Consider the following 16,003-nt stretch of genomic DNA (forward strand, 5'->3'; position numbering starts at 1 on the left):
TGGAGGACCATCTGTCCCGGTTCGTGTTAGAACCGGGACTAAAGGGGAAGGTATTAGTAACGACCCATTAGTCCCGGTTCATGAACCGGGACTAAAGACCCTTACGAACCGGGACTAATAGGTGTTTTTCTACTAGTGACACTAACCGCCGGGCATGGGCCACGACTGTATGCAATTACACTAAAGAGGATCCATCTTTGCTGACAAGCGCTACATCGGCAAGCAAGACTCAAGCCACCTTCCCGGCAAGGAGCATCCTGCCTTGCCAGGGAGGACAGATACAAGGCAAAAAGAAGCAGCCAAGCCTGAGAACCAGAAGACAAGACGACCGCAAGGCTCCTTGCCGAGGATGCCCACGAGGCCCCTGCAAGGCCCCTTGCCGAAGACGGCCGCAAGGCCCCGGCAAGCCTCTTGCCGAGGGCGCTTACAAGGCCCCGGCAAGACCCTTGCCGGGAAGATACGCAAGACCACGACAAGCCCTTGCCGAGGACATCGGTGGGGCCGCAGCCAGGCCCACACCTACCAAGACTCCACTGCCGTCCCCATGCAGCTGCCAGCTCGACTAGCTGAGCAGGCGCCCGCGTGGAGACGTGCGGTCTCTACACCGATCCAGCAACCTCCTGCGTGGTGGCATGGAAGTCTTCCTGAAGACTCCACCACCCGCGCCAGCCCAGCAACCAGCCAACGTGGCACTACAACGCCTCGTTAGCTCGGACGCGCGTCAAGGCCAGGCGAGGCGGCGACAGCTGGGACGAGCTTCCTTGCCGTCCCCGATAAAGCAAGAGGACACATAAGCGGCGCATTGAATGCGTTTGTCCTGTGATGTCAGGCGATAAGCTTGTACACTGTAGATACCTTCCACCACCTATGTGCCACTGTGGCGACCCCTTTAACATATAAAAGGAGGCCCGAGGCGTATTGTGGAAAAGGGGGGAATGGGACTCCGGACCCTCAAAAGGATTCGGCTTTTTGGAGCTCCTCACGCCCCATGGCTAGTTCAAGAACACAGATAAACTAACCACCAAAGCAGGAGCAGGGTTTTACGCATCCTCGCGGCCCGAACCTGGATAAGGAAACCGTGTGCTATCTGTTTGATCCGCTCTTCTCACGACCCCGCGCCCCGCGATCATAGTAGGGATTCTTGTGATCCCATAGGTGTCGTTCCCACCGACAAATGGGCACATCTATCTCGGATCACTGCCCGATGCTCCTTGATCTCGACGCGGACATGCCAATGGGACACTGCTTTAGGTTTGAGGCATTCTGGCCGCGCGCGGAGGGGTTTATGGACACCGCTCTTACGGCGTGGCACTCAATCCCATCTTCTAGGAATCCTTTCGTCGTCCTTGAAAAGAAGCTCCGTGCCACGGTCAAACGGCTCCAGAGCTGGAGCGCAAAGTGGATAGGCAACATAAAGATGCAGACTCTCATGGCCATGGAGCTCATATACCGACTTGACCAAGCATCGGATAGCAGAGCACTCACAGCAGCGGAACTCCAACTCCGGAAAACCCTCAAACGAAAGCTTCTAGGGCTATGCTCCTTGGAGAGGACCATAGCAAGGCAACGATCTCGGTTGTTACAGCTAAAGGAGGGAGACACCAACACCCCGTTCTTTCACCGGCACGCAAGACACCGGCAACGCAGAAATATGATTACCTCCATCAAGAAGGACGGGCTGATGATAACAGGGCATGATCAAATTGCTGCTGTAGTGGATGGGCTCTACGACCGGCTGCTGGGCTCAGGCTCCGCTAGGGATGAATCACTACGTTTGGAAGCACTAGGATTGCCAAGGCGTGACCTGTCGCACCTAGAATTGCCATTCACTAAGGAAGAAGTGGAGAAGGTGGTCAAGGCCTTGCCACCGGACAATGCGCCGGGGCGGGCCGGGTTCACAAACAGATTCAATGCATGTTGCTAGCACATCATCAAGGCGGACATAATGCGGGCGCTGGACGCGTTCTATCATGGGGATATGCGAGGCATGCACGCAGTTAACAAAGCACTAGTCTCCCTACTGCCCAAGATGGATGGCACGGAAGAACTACGATACTATCGGCCAGTAAGCCTAGTGCACGGCGTGATCAAGCTATTCGACAAGGTGCTGGCCACAAGACTCGCCGGAGACCTACCACACCTTGTGGGGAAACACCAAAGCGCTTTTGTGAAAGGAAGATATCTGCATGACAACTTTATGCTTGTGCAAGGCACGACACGGCGCCTACATGCCCTAAGAGACCCCACGGTGCTCCTGAAACTTGACATATCCAAAGCATTCGACTCCGTCCAATGGACATTCCTAATTGAGGTGCTACACACCATGGGGTTTGGCACACGGTGGATTGGATGGATTTGTGGATTGCCTGCAACGTCTTCGACAAGGATCATGCTCAACGGGGTGCCCGGCAAACCAATCTACAACCAATGTGGCCTAAGGCAAGGGAACCCGCTCTCGCCGATGTTGTTCATCTTAATCATGGAGCCTCTATAGCGGCTATTCCACACAGCATCTGTGTCCATCCTCCTGGCACCCTTGGCGGCGAATGGACTCAAGAATCGCCTGTCAATATTTGCGGACGACGTGATCATCTTCTTGAAACCGCACCTGACGGACCTCACCACGTGCACGACGATACTCGGCATGTTTGCCACAGCCTCGGGACTTCATGCAAACCTTGCAAAGAGCGTCGCCCTTCCGATCAGGTGCACACAAGAGCAAATGGCTGAGGTTACAAGTGTACTGGGCTGCTCATTGGGCGGCTTCCCGATGAGATATCTGGGGCTACCGCTGACCATCCGGAAGCAATCGGCCGCGTAGTTACAAGGCCTGGTGGACCACATCGCGGCTTGCCTACCTACTTGGCGTGCAGCGACCCTACAGAAGAGTAGCAGGTTGATCCCCATCAAATCGGTTCTCTCAGCGATGCCGGTGCATGGAATGTTGGCCCTGGAACTACCGGCGAAGACAGTCTCGGCGATTAACAAGATCCTGCGTGGCTTTCTCTGGTGTGGCAAGGCAGAGGCGAACGGAGGCAACTGCGCGGTGGCCTGGAACACTGTTTGCACACCCAAATGGGCTGGCGGCCTCGGGATCCCGGACGTCGCTAGGATGAATGTAGCAATGCAGGCCCGCTGGCCATGGTTGGCGCGTGTGGACGACACGAGGCCCTGGAGTGAGTTCACTATAGCAGAACCGAAGGCATCCATCCAGTTGTGCAACGCGGCGACGTGGATGGTGCTGGGAGATGGCGCACACGCTCTCTTTTGGGAGGATAGATGGATGGAGGGGTTTCGGATGGAGGAGATCGCACCCACGATCCATGCAAGGATACCGCGCCGAATTCGTAAGCAGCTACTGGTCAAGGACGCACTACAAGACGGGGCGTAGGCAGCTTCCATTGGCCCAGACATCGATGCACCAACTCTCATGGAATTCATGAGCCTGTGGACTCGGGTCCATGGCGTGCAGCTTCAAGAAGGGATACCGGACACCATCAGGTGGGCTTGGGAGCATGACCGCCACTACTCCGCTCGATCGGCGTACGCCGCCAAGTTCATGGGAAGAGAGATAGCCCCAACCGCGGAGGCAACGTGGAAGTGTCGGCCCCCCTGCAATGCCGCTTCTTCACATGGCTCGCGATACGGAACAGGTGCTGGTCCTCGGACCGCTTAGCGAGGAGAGGGCTCCCACACCAACAATCATGCCCACTTTGCAGCCAGGCCGACGAGACAATGAACCATATCATATTACAATGTGTTTTCGGAAGGACTTTCTGGATGGAGATCTGCCACGCCTTGGAGATGCCGCAATGGATGCCGGCCAAAAATGACACCCTACCGGAGTGGATCCTCAACAAGCGGGTACATGGCACCAACGAGAAGGATGTGAGGGCCATCATCATACTTGCCCTGTGGGAATTGTGGAAACACCGCAATGGGATCGTGTTTGATGGCGAAACACCATCCCTTGGTAGATTACTAGCACGGGTCTCAAATGAGGGCAAGGCTTGGAGGACGGCAGGCCTCCTAAAGTCGGACTTGGGACGCTTTTTTGGGCGGATACATAGGTGGGAGTCTAGCGAAACGTAGACATATGTAAATGATGGACTGGGTGTGTAACACCCTTGGCGGAGGGCTCCTTGTACCCTTTCTTCCCCATTAATGAAAGATACGCATGCTATGCGTATTTGAGAAAAAAATTTGCGCCAAACACTTCATATACTTCATGCATACTGACTGATTAATCTGCTAGGAATAATGCAGTATAAGGAACATTTATGTAGACCATAGAGATATACTCCCTCCGTCCGAAAAAACTTGTCGGAAAAATTGATAAAAATGGATGTATCTAAAATTAAAATACATCTAGATACATTCATTTCTCCGACGAGTATTTCCAGATGGAGAGAGTACATCTTTGGAATCCTGCATATAAACGTGAGAGACTATACTGCCTTCTTTTATTTTCTCAGCTACGTACAGGTCCAACTTCATGTACAGTGTAGTACACATTATTGTTAAACTGAACATTCAGTGTAAGTTGGCGTTCTGGGTACATTAACTACCCCTATGACCATGCTTTTGAATTATTATGGGAGAATTGTAGCAGCCTGGGAAACAACCTTCGATGACAATCGAATTATATCACCGATGATGATCACAATGATACCAAGAAAGACTTTGATACCTGAATCACGATGAAGGCACCCACACCAAAAAACAAATCAAACATAATATGGTGTTGCATCGACAGATCGGGAATTGGGCATTTGTTTAGGGTAAATGGTGATCTTTTTTTAGGAGCCAACTCACGACTCGGTGATCAGGCCACCGTTGACGGGCCAAAATAATAACTGGGCCCCTCACTTCCATCTAGCCCATACGCACACCATCGGTCCATCACGGTGTCTCACCCCTCCGTGAAAAAAAAACAGAGGTTGGCGACCCTGCAGAAAAAAAAACAGAGGTTGGCGCACCCCTCCTCGCCGTCGACGACGACGCGGCGACGGCTTGAATGCGAGGTTGACGACCCTCGCGGTGCCGACGACTTCTGTCTCTGTGCCAGATACTGCAATCCCTCGCCAGAGCTCGCCGAGGTGCCACAGCATCTGAACTGCATGGGAGCCGGGGCCAGAGTATATATCTCGCCGCTTCTCATCGACCCGCCATCAATTTCAGTTTGATTGATGCCGCTAGCTGATTGGGTTAGTTTGCAACGAATTTTTTAACTGATTAGGTTAGTTTCCTGGGTAGGGAGTTTCGGAGGTGGATGACGAGGGGCTGAAAGGGGCGTGCGCTCCAGCTGTTCGTCGGGACGGTGCTACGAGGAACGAACTCATACATGACATGATGATTGTTCTTTCACAACGGCGAAGATTGCAGCTCGTCTCTGCGATATCTCCCGTGTAGATTACATTTTATCCAGCATCAGTGTAACTCAAATCCTAGTTTAACTGCTGGGGATAATTCAGTGGTTATTTTCGAGTCAGGATTGTACACGGGTTGCTGTGTCTGATCTTTTTTACCAGAAGGATTGTACATAGAGCGGATACAACCAATAACACCAACAGATTAGAAAATAGAAAACGAACAATACCTCATCTGTTTTTGTGCTACAACAGAAATTAACAATAGAAATGTAGCAATTGTACCATTCGACATGAATGGTAAGCTGTCTCAAAAAAAAGTGTAGCAATTGTCATACAACTTTTGATAAGAAGTGTTCTTGCGTCTTCAGACCAGTTCACACAATACATTACATAAACATGACAATACACACATTATGATAGTAGATGATAAGGTAGAAATGTGAACACATAGAGTGGCATATTACAACACATAGCTCCCTCCAGTAATTGCAATAACTATAACAAGAGTCTTGTGTCTTCACACCAATTCACGCAATCTGCAACCATTTGCCTATTTTCCCCCATTTCATCAGAATACCTGCTGTGAATCCAACGCCAAAGCCCACCCCAACAAAGAGAAACAAAATGATATCAACATGATCTCCCGATGTGTTTACTTGCACCTCATTTGGGTTACTTGAATCGCCACATGGTTTGGTCAAAGGTGGCCCACAGAGCCCTGTATTCCCTTCATATGAAGTGTTCTCAAATGTGGCAAACTGACGTGACTGTGGTATCCTTCCATCCAGCTTGTTTCCGCACAAGTTTAGGGTACCAAGAAATGTTAAATTTGTTAGCTCTTGTGGAATCTCCCCAGAAAGCTCGTTCCAGGACAGGTCTAGTGATTCCAACTGGCTCATACCACCAATTAGTGGTGGAATCCTCCCTGTAAATGCATTATGTGACATGCTCAGTATATGTAGAGAAAATAGCCTTCCAGTTGATTCAGGAATGTCACCATCCAATGCATTATTTGAGAAGTCAATTGCTGTTAACGCAGTCAATATTTTTCCAAATGTCACATATTGACCTTTGTATGTGATTGCAACAGTATCATGGTAGTATACATTATTGTGCGTCATCAGATGGCCTAAGAGTTGTCCTTTATCATTTGACTTATCCATCATAGATGGCAAATTCTCAAACCATCGTGGATCCAAATTGCCAGAGAAGTTATTTGAGGCAATATCAATTATTTGTAACTTTGAGAAGCATTCCCCAAATTTGTTATTGCTGGGAGGATAAGCAAGTGAGCCATAGAAGTGGTTGGATCTAAAAACAAGGACACGCAGATTGGAAAGCCTACTCACCCAGGATGGGAAAGTATCAACAATTTGATTGTTTCCAATGTCAAGAACCTCCAAGTCAGAGCAGTTTGAAAGAGACCTAGGCAGCGTACCTTCAAACTTGTTGCCATGTAAATCTATTGTTTGAAGATTGCAGTGGTCACTAAAATTATCCGGCAAATTTCCTTCGAAGTAATTCTCCCTTATATTTAATACGACCAAGCTGGTGCCTTCTATCATGCAGGATGGCATGAACCCACTGAAGTTGTTATATGACAGGTCAAGGACTTCGAGGTTGCTTACATCGCAAATTGAATGCAGTATCTGGCCACTAATGTTATTTTTTGACAACTTGAGATAAGCTGTTTGGCGAAGATAAGCAGTGAAGTTTGACATAATAGAAGAGAATCTATTGTTCGAGTAATCCAGGAATTGTGTGTTGGTGTAAACCGCTGTCAACAAGTTTGGCATCGGAATCTGGCCTTGAAGTCTATTGGAACTTAAATCTAGAGATCTCAAATGATTGTATGGGAGAACATATGAAGCGAGTTGCATATGTGTGAATATGTTGTTTGAAAGATTCAATTGTGTAAGGCTATCATCCCATTTCTCCCATATCCAGTGGGGTACTGTCCCTTGTATTTTGTTGCTTGAAAGGTCCAATACTTGGATATGATTAATATGCCGCAATAAATAAGGAATTTTTGTCATGTTGCAAGACGCAAGTACTAAAATTGAGAGTTTAGGTAGTAAGGGCACTGCTGATTTGTTGTCTTCTCCATCCAAGACAGACAACCTATTGTTTGAGAGACCCAAATAAGCAAGCTTTGGTAACCTCCAGAGTGAACTGAATTGTACCAAACCTGTTATGTTGTTTGAGCTAAGATCAAGGCCCACCAAATTTGTGAGTATAAAGAATGATGCAGGAATCTTTCCACTAAATTTATTTTCACTCAAAAAAACCAATGTTAACTGTGAATCTAGTGTATCAATCTCTTGTATTTGTCCAGAAAGTTGGTTTGATGATAAATCCAACATTAACATTGTTGGAGAAGTGAATAGAGATGTTGGAATCCCTCCTGCAAATAGAGTTAACATGCCATTAATATCATACCTAACACAACAAAATGGAGATTGAGATGCTCAAGAACGGAGAATGTTTAGAGAGAATTGGTAAATATGTCAAGATGTCGTCTTATAATCTAGTATTAAGAATATCCAACATTTATGTTGGTATCTATTACGAGGGACCCGTCTTGTGCAACTTTGGCAAATCGACATGTTACGGGCAATGTCCCATGTGGTGTGCCTAAGTGAAGATATAATGCATATGTTTTCCCGTGCATATGTGCAAGATGGGTTGGCATTCTTAGGAATCATCATGTAAGATTGATTCTGCGGGACTGCATTGTCTCTTGACCATTCAGTCTTCGTTCATTGGCCAACTGGGGCTATAGGAGGTTCGTACATAACTACATATGGTGCAAGCACCTAATAGCTCGGCAATGGCAGTCAATGCTATAGTGTTTCTTTTACTATATCAATGCTATTGTCTGTAATGTTTTAACTATCAAGAGGAACGGCTAGATGCAGCTACTAGCGAGCCATGTGAAACACAACATTGATGCTTCTTACTTTGCTAATCATCAACTGGATGGAGCGACAGGTGCAAACCTAAGAGATGACAATGGTGATTCTTGGCAGCTGCAAACAAGTTGATGTTTGTAAGAAATGCAGAAATAGTAGAAGCCTTGGCTCTTTGTCAGTTAATCAAGTTGCCCTCTTGACTGGTTGTAATTCCATCGTGGGTTCTTTGCTAATTTTGTATGGCAGCAGTGCAAACAATGTTGAAATGGCGCACACTCAAGCACACCGGCGGTGGCAATATGAGGACTGCTATCACTACTAGGAAAAGCAGCGGTGGAGATATAACATATGTCAATAGTTCTTTGTGAAGGCGATCTTTCACCATTTCCCCCAAAACACACGTGGAGGCACATGTGCTAGCTAGCTTTGTCAGACAACGACCTCCAATGTTCTTGGCTCGACAATGAAGCCAATTTTCTTGTACAAAATTTGATGCATGATGTAATTTATTGGCTAGGTTATAAAATCCATGCTGATGTTAAAAAAAAAATCATGGCCGAGATGCATGGGTTTTTTTCGTTTTCATTTCTTGTTCTATTAGATGTGTGAATACATGGACTATGAACTGAATCTTACCTCGGAGGAAATTCTGTGAAAGATTCACCACAATGAGTTGAGTCAAGTTAACAATTGTACTTGGTATTCTACCAGAAAACTTGCAGCCTGCTAATATTAAGACCTTCAATCTGCTGAGATGTCCAATATCTGCTGGTATTCGACCTGATAAGCCAGTGTCAGTGATTACCAAGCTTCTTAGTTTCTTAAGATTGCCAACTGAAGATGGTATTGTTCCAGAGAAGGCACAATCAGAAATTTTCAAGGAAGTCAACTTGTTGAGGTTGCCAATTGATAGTGGTATTTTCCCAATAAATCCACATTTAGTAATTTCCAAACTTGTCAAGTTGGTGAGGTTGCCAATCAAAGGGGGCATTATCTTGGACGAATAGCAATAAGAGAGTTGCAAGATTGTCAACTTCTTAAGGTTACCAATCCATGCGAAAAGTGGCCCTAACTCCCTAGAAAATTGTGCAAAAGAGATCTGCAAATTTTGCAAAGAGTTGAGCTTGCTGAACAATAAACCATTAGCCTCGACAGAAATTGACCTCGCATCAAGACCTAGCTCTTTAAGATACAGGTGGTTGCTAAAATAACTCAGCTTGATACTAGAGAAATTTGTTAACTGTAGATTCAAAATCTCCAACGAAGTCCCATTTGGAAATTCTGGTAAAAAAACCTGAGAGTTCACTGTTGATGGAGACATCAAGCTCCCTTATATTGCTAAGTTGAAAGATTGTCAGAGGAAACAAGCCATTGAAACTGTTGTCGCTGAGTAGAAGAACACTTAAATTGAGAAAGTGTGAGAAGAATTCAGGAACCACACCAGAAATATGGTTACGCTCGAGGTTAATCACCGTAAGCGACCGAAGACTTGCCATGGATGAGTGGATTGGTCCATAGAGATTACAGTATGGCATGCTAAGAACCTGAAGACTGGGGACAGCTTTACCTAGACCACTGCACCAGTGTTCTCCGCTACCAGACATGTCCACTCCGGTAAGGTAGAGTTCCCTCAGATTGGTGAGGTTTTCCAATAAGGTGTCAAGGCTGGGCTCTTGTAGCAGCAGATTGTTATAGCCACTCAAGCGAACATATGGAGTCCCGAAAATTATATTCTGCAGCGAAGAAAGATCCAATGATAAGAGGCTCGTGAGCTTCCCGATGGCGATTGGTATCTGACCATAGAAGCCTGAATAAGAAAGGTTGAGGTGAGTGAGCTTGGATAGCTTCTCAAAGCCTGCTGCTGGGATGCGAGAACCGCCAAAATCATTCATGCTGAGATCGAGGTAGTGCAAGGAGGTAAGGTTGAAGAGCTCAGCATGGCAGCCATAGCTGTAGAGGCCACGGCCGCCGAGATCAAGAACTCGGACACTGCCGCCACCACCACAGCCGACGCCCTCCCAAAGGCAGCAGTCAGTACCTGGTTGCCATGATGGCAGTGTGGTGGTGGAATAGTCGAAGATGAATGACTGCTTTAATTGGAGAAGTGCGGCAGCCTGGTCTGGCTGACAGTAAGAAGCAGTTGTAGTGTTACCATGATCATGGGCATGGGAAGTAGATACAACTAGAGAACAAAGTTGTATCAGTATGAACATGGGAAGAAGGTGAGTAGCACAAGCCATTGGTTCGTTTGGATGTCCTAATTGTAAGTGGGAACCGTGTATATAACATCGCACATCGTCTCTTCTTTGCGACAAATGTCATCGACTAGTTCTTTCACTAGCAAGAAGCGAGATGCGCCTGTTTTCTTATTCTGAAACAAACGTGTTAATTTGTTTTTTTTTTACAGAGAGGCAGATGTGGCGCCATGGTGGAAGAAACTTTCTACTGTACAATTATTAATCATGATGCTGAGGACTTTGAAGGCAAGCCACTATGACCAAGTCTAGAGTCAGAGGCCAAGTATGAATTAATCTAATATGAGCCAAGTGGTCGTACAGGTCAGTACAATGGTTTCTTATTAAAGGTCAGAACATATTACTATCAAGATCTAGTAACAATACTGTCATATCCTGTAACAATAATAGCATGTATACGAATTCAACTGCGGTGGCTATCCGGCCGGCTGCAGTTTCTATGTACGTTAATGCCACTTGTCATGAAAATTAATAGTAACAATAATAGCATGTATACGAATTCAACTGCTTAGGGTGGATGGCTGCAGTTTCAACAGCATTGCTGCATATTTTCCTGCGTCAAAGCACAAGAAACTCCACTGCTGAGCTACTGATCTCAAGTAGAATAACTCTGTTACAATCAATTAACGTGACATCTCAGCACAACTCAAATGAAATAGTGATATTTGTCTGCATCAACCATTAAATTGAAACACTTCAATGTAACTTAGCCTACATTAGCTTGGTATGCAGGAGTACGATATACAGATTCAGGCATTCTGTGGTCCGACAAAGCCACCAACATGAGGATATAAGCTTTCATTCTTCTCAAACATTGCATCGCACATTGGCAAAATGTAAAGAAGAAGCAAAATCTAGCATCAGTTTGTGTGTAAAGCAAATGGCTATATGCATATACATGTGGTCTTGGCGAATTTAGTTGGAGTTTTGTTGATATACACAATAAGGAAAATAATAGCTGGCATAATATTACCATTTTTTTTTGCGGGGGCATAATATTACCATGATTTGTACCCCTGGCACCATCCATTTTCTTCGAATTCCATATTGCCCAGAACATTTTCACAGGTGATCTGAGGGATATGTATAAACCAGACTTGTACCATCTATTTATGAAACGCGGGCTTGAAAACCATGCATGCACCGAGATTGGTAATGTACAAGGCCAAGTAGGTTCCTCTGATATTCAGATACAAGCTTAAATTTTATCTTTCAGTTTCTAACCAGTTTAATAAAAAAATCTATCATATTATGTTAAATTCCGCATGTTATGTTGTCCAGTGTGATACCTACATAACTGCAGCCCTGTAAATTCGAGCAGACAAAGCTCGTCAATGAAGCAATTGAAAAAAAAATGGCGCGGATTAATTTTCTTTGTGAGATAAAAATACCGTGTATATTAATCTGATTTTGTTTCAAGGCTCCAAAGCCAACAGCTTACACAGATATGTCAAAGTGAAGTTGAGCTTGCGAGATCGAGCGCAGCTCCTCCCTCCCGAGTCGCCCCCGCGTGGCGACGGGGAGGGATCCCTAGATCGCGCCGCCAGCTCCCCTCCCCTCCTCCCTCCTCCTCCCTCGCCGCCGCCAGGGTGCCCGGCCGGGCAAAGGCCGGTCGGCGCCGGCGCCGGCAGGGCATCCTCGTCCTCCCGCGCGGTGGGGTTGGCGCGGGTCAACACCCCGGGCCGGGGCGTGACGCTGACGCCGGGCGCCACGACGGTTCGTCTGCAGCGGCGGCACGACGGGCGGCGCGGTGGCGGTGTGTGCCTGGGGCGGCGGCGGCGGTCGGTCGTCCTTCTCCTCCGGCGGCAAGGGCTGCGGTCGGCACAGGTCGCGGGCGGCTGCCTCTACTGGACTGGCGGAGGTGGCGGCACGATAGCGGTATGTTCGACCCCCTCCTCTACGGCCATGGTGGTGCATGAATCGGCTGTTGGTGGCGGCTCCTCTTGTGCTCTGGTTCGGCTCGGCTGGCCGGTGGGTGGCATGGGCGCCGTGAAGGGGGAGGCAGGGGTGCCTCCCGGACTCGCCGTCACTGGGATTTGGAGGTGCCAGATCGGGCGTCTTGGGTGGCTGCAGCATGGCTGGCCGCCGGCGTTTCCCCTGCTCAGATCTGGCTGCCGGCCGCTCCTGCCAAAGGAGCTTGTTTGGGGTGGAAAGAGGGGTCTTTGCTGCCCCTTCACCGGTTGACGATGTCAGTGTGTGGCGGAGGCGGTTGAGGGGTGGTCTCGGATGCCGGGGCGGCGGCCTCGATGGTGGGAGACACGATGCTCGTGGGTGGAGCTCGCGGCTCGGATGTTGGCTGGTTACCATGGTCGTGCGGGCGGCGTGGTAACTTGGGTACGACGGTCGGTGGCGGTGGTTCTGCAGCATGCTTGCGCACTCCGTCTCGGAGGCGAAGAGGGCTTACCAGCTGAAAACCCTCCATGGCTCTGCCAGGTCGACGGCGGCGGCGCCTACGGGCGTCGTCTCCTTCTTGAAGGCGTCGCCGTGGTTCCTCTTCTTCCTCCCTGTTGCTCCGGGGGAAACCTCGATCCCTTGATCGGGCGGCGGTGGTACTTAGGTGCCATGACCTTGTTGAAGGCTCCGCCTTTGGAGTAATCGGTTCGTCGTGCACAGCTTCGGCTCTTCGCTGTGATTCGTTCACGGTTGAGGCCTCCGGCGACTTCAAGCGGGGCTCTCTCTTCCTTCTTGTAGATGGCTTGGAGTTGTGTGGGGCGGTGTAGTTGTTCTCAACATTCTTGTATCTTGCCCTGTGTGTGTTTGGTGTGGAGTTATATGAGGTTGGTTGTAACTGGATCGTTGCTTTATATATAAAGCGGGGCGAAAGCTTTTTTTGGTAAGTTGAGCTTGCAAGATAGATTCGCGCGATTACCGAAAGAAAGCATAAACCCACACATGTGTACATAACTTTAGATCAGAATTATAGTTTCTCATTCTTTGTATAACTGTAGGTAGTTAGACTCAGATGCCAATGAAAACGCATGGGTTTTGGCCCTGCATTTCTTGACTTTGTGCAGTAGAGAATGGTTGTAGAAGATCGGAGCAATGATTCTGAAGTTACACCTTGATGATATGTATGAAGATGTTCGACACCATTATTTAGGAAGGCCAATGAAACCTTCTCCGTGGACAAATAAAGTCACACCTTGCGGATATGTACGAAGATTTTCAACACCATTATCTAGGAAGGCCTTGCATCTTACGAAGTAAATTCTGATTAGCCCATCTTAGTCGATGAAAATCGTTTTCCTTAAAGAAGAGGCTGCAGTCCTACGCTGCAGACAGCCAACTAAACTTCATAATTCAGTTCCACAAACACGACAGTTCAGTATAGTGCCAGCATAGATATTAGATGATTGGAATCACGCCCAATACTTCAGATACTTTCATGCATACTGATTGACTAATAATCTCCTGAGAATAATGCAGCGTAAGGAACAATTCCGCAGACCATACAGTATTACATATTTGGAATCATGCATATTAACAATGGAGAGTACACCTTCTTTCATTGTGTCAGCAACAGGTCTAACTTCATGTACACATTATTGTCAAACAGAAAATTCAGTGTAAGTTGGTGTTTTGGGTACATTAACTACCCCTATGACCATGCTTTTTAATTTGTATTGCAGAGTGGTAGCAACCTGAGAAACAAGCAGTGACAACAAACCAATATTACAGACGATGATCACAATGATACCCAGGAAGACTTTGATATGTGAATCTACAACCACTGCAAACGATGGATGTACCCAGACTGAGAACCAAATCAAACTATCTTGGTGTTGCATCGATAGATCGGGAATGGCTATTTTTGTAGGGGAAATGCAGATTTATTTTTTTGATTGTTGGTTTTTATTTTGAGAGAGACAGAGAGATGTTGATTGTTAGTATGATTGCACATATCAATATCAGGGTTTGAGATTGCTAACCGGACCTGCCAGATGTTGATTGTTGGTTTTTTCAGGGTTAGAAGAGGTTGATTGTTTTTTTTTTGGAGAAACCTGTTGATTGGTTTTATTTTTAGTAACATGTTGATTGTTTTCCCGCAAAAAAGGGGGAAAAACATGTTGATTGTTGGTTAAGAGCGAACTCACGACTCGTTGATCGGGCCGCCGTTCACGGGCCAAAATATTAACTGGGCCCCTCGTTTCCGTCCAGCCCATACGCACACCATGCATCACCGAGTCCCCCTCTCTCTCTTGCTGAAGCCCGTCGCCGGAGCTCGCCCAGATGCCGCAGCCTCGTGCCGGATCTGAGCCCAGAGGTACATATATCTCGCCGCATCTCATCGATCCGCTATCAATTTTAGGTTGATTGATGCCGCTAGCTGCAAGCCGTATGCTTAATTTGCAACGAATTGTGGCTGACTAGTTTAAGTTGGTCGGAAGGGGAATGCGGAGCTGGATGATGCGGAACTGAAAGGACTGTACCCTGCAGCTTTTTTGTCGAGACGAGCGCATCCGAAATTTGTTTCAGGTAGCGAAAGAACTCATACATGACATGATGATTACTGTTTCACGGCGCGGGAGATTGCGGCTCGTTTGTGCGATTTCTGTGCAGGTGTAGTGCAGATTAGTACATTTTATCCAGCATAACTGTAAGGAACCTCCCTCCATGACTCCTAGTTGGGGAAACTGACCCGCGTCTCTGTCACTCAAATCCTAGTTTAACTGTTGGGGAGCATTAAGTGGTTATGTTATTTTCCACTCGGGATTGCACATGGATCGTCGTGTACCTTTCTTATTATAAGGATTGTACATACAACGGACACAACCACTTAACAGTTAACACCAACAGACTATATAGGACGCCAAAGAACGAACAATTTCCTCGTCAGTTTCGGAGTTGTAAAAAATTTAAAACTGGGAATGTAGCAATTCTCTTGCAACTTTTTCAAACGCATCACAATATGCTAACAACATTTTATAAAAATGACAATACACAAGGTATAAATGTGAACATATAGAGTGGAATATTACAACTTATAGCTCCTTTCAGTAATTGCATGACTATACTGACAGTCTTGTGTCTTCAGATCAGTTCACGCAGTCTGCAACCATTTGCCAATTTTACCCCACTTCATGAGAATACCTGCTGTGAATCCAACGCCAAAGCCCACCCCAATAAAGAGAAACAAAATGATATCAACATGATTTCCGGATGTGTTTAATGGTGCCTCATTTGGATTACTAGAACCACCACATGGTTTGGACAAAGGTGGTCCACAGAGCCCCGCATTCCCTTCATATGAGTTGTTCTCAAATGTTGCAAACTGACGTGACTGTGGTATCCTTCCTTCCAGTTTGTTTTCACTAAAGTTCACACACGACCATGGTGTAAAATTTTCAAGTCATCCGATCTCTGAAGTCAGGCCCGCCCCCCGCTCCCTCCCGCTCCCTCCCGCTAGGGTTCCGCCGCCGCCGCCGGCGGCGCCCTAGCCCCCTCCCGCCGCCGCCGGCCGCCG

General features: G+C 47.3%; 2 pseudogenes; both read right to left on the reverse strand.

Annotated features, from left to right (window-relative positions):
• Positions 1–5,899: 5,899 nt before the first annotated feature.
• LOC123072653 (receptor-like protein 7) lies at positions 5,900–10,524 on the reverse strand (annotated as a pseudogene).
• Positions 10,525–15,580: 5,056 nt separating this feature from the next.
• The window catches only part of LOC123072656 (receptor like protein 22-like), a 5,174-nt pseudogene continuing 4,751 nt past the window's right edge, over positions 15,581–16,003 (reverse strand).

This window comes from Triticum aestivum, chromosome 3B (genome assembly GCF_018294505.1).
Source record: "Triticum aestivum cultivar Chinese Spring chromosome 3B, IWGSC CS RefSeq v2.1, whole genome shotgun sequence".
In the NCBI taxonomy this organism is placed as follows: domain Eukaryota; kingdom Viridiplantae; phylum Streptophyta; class Magnoliopsida; order Poales; family Poaceae; genus Triticum; species Triticum aestivum.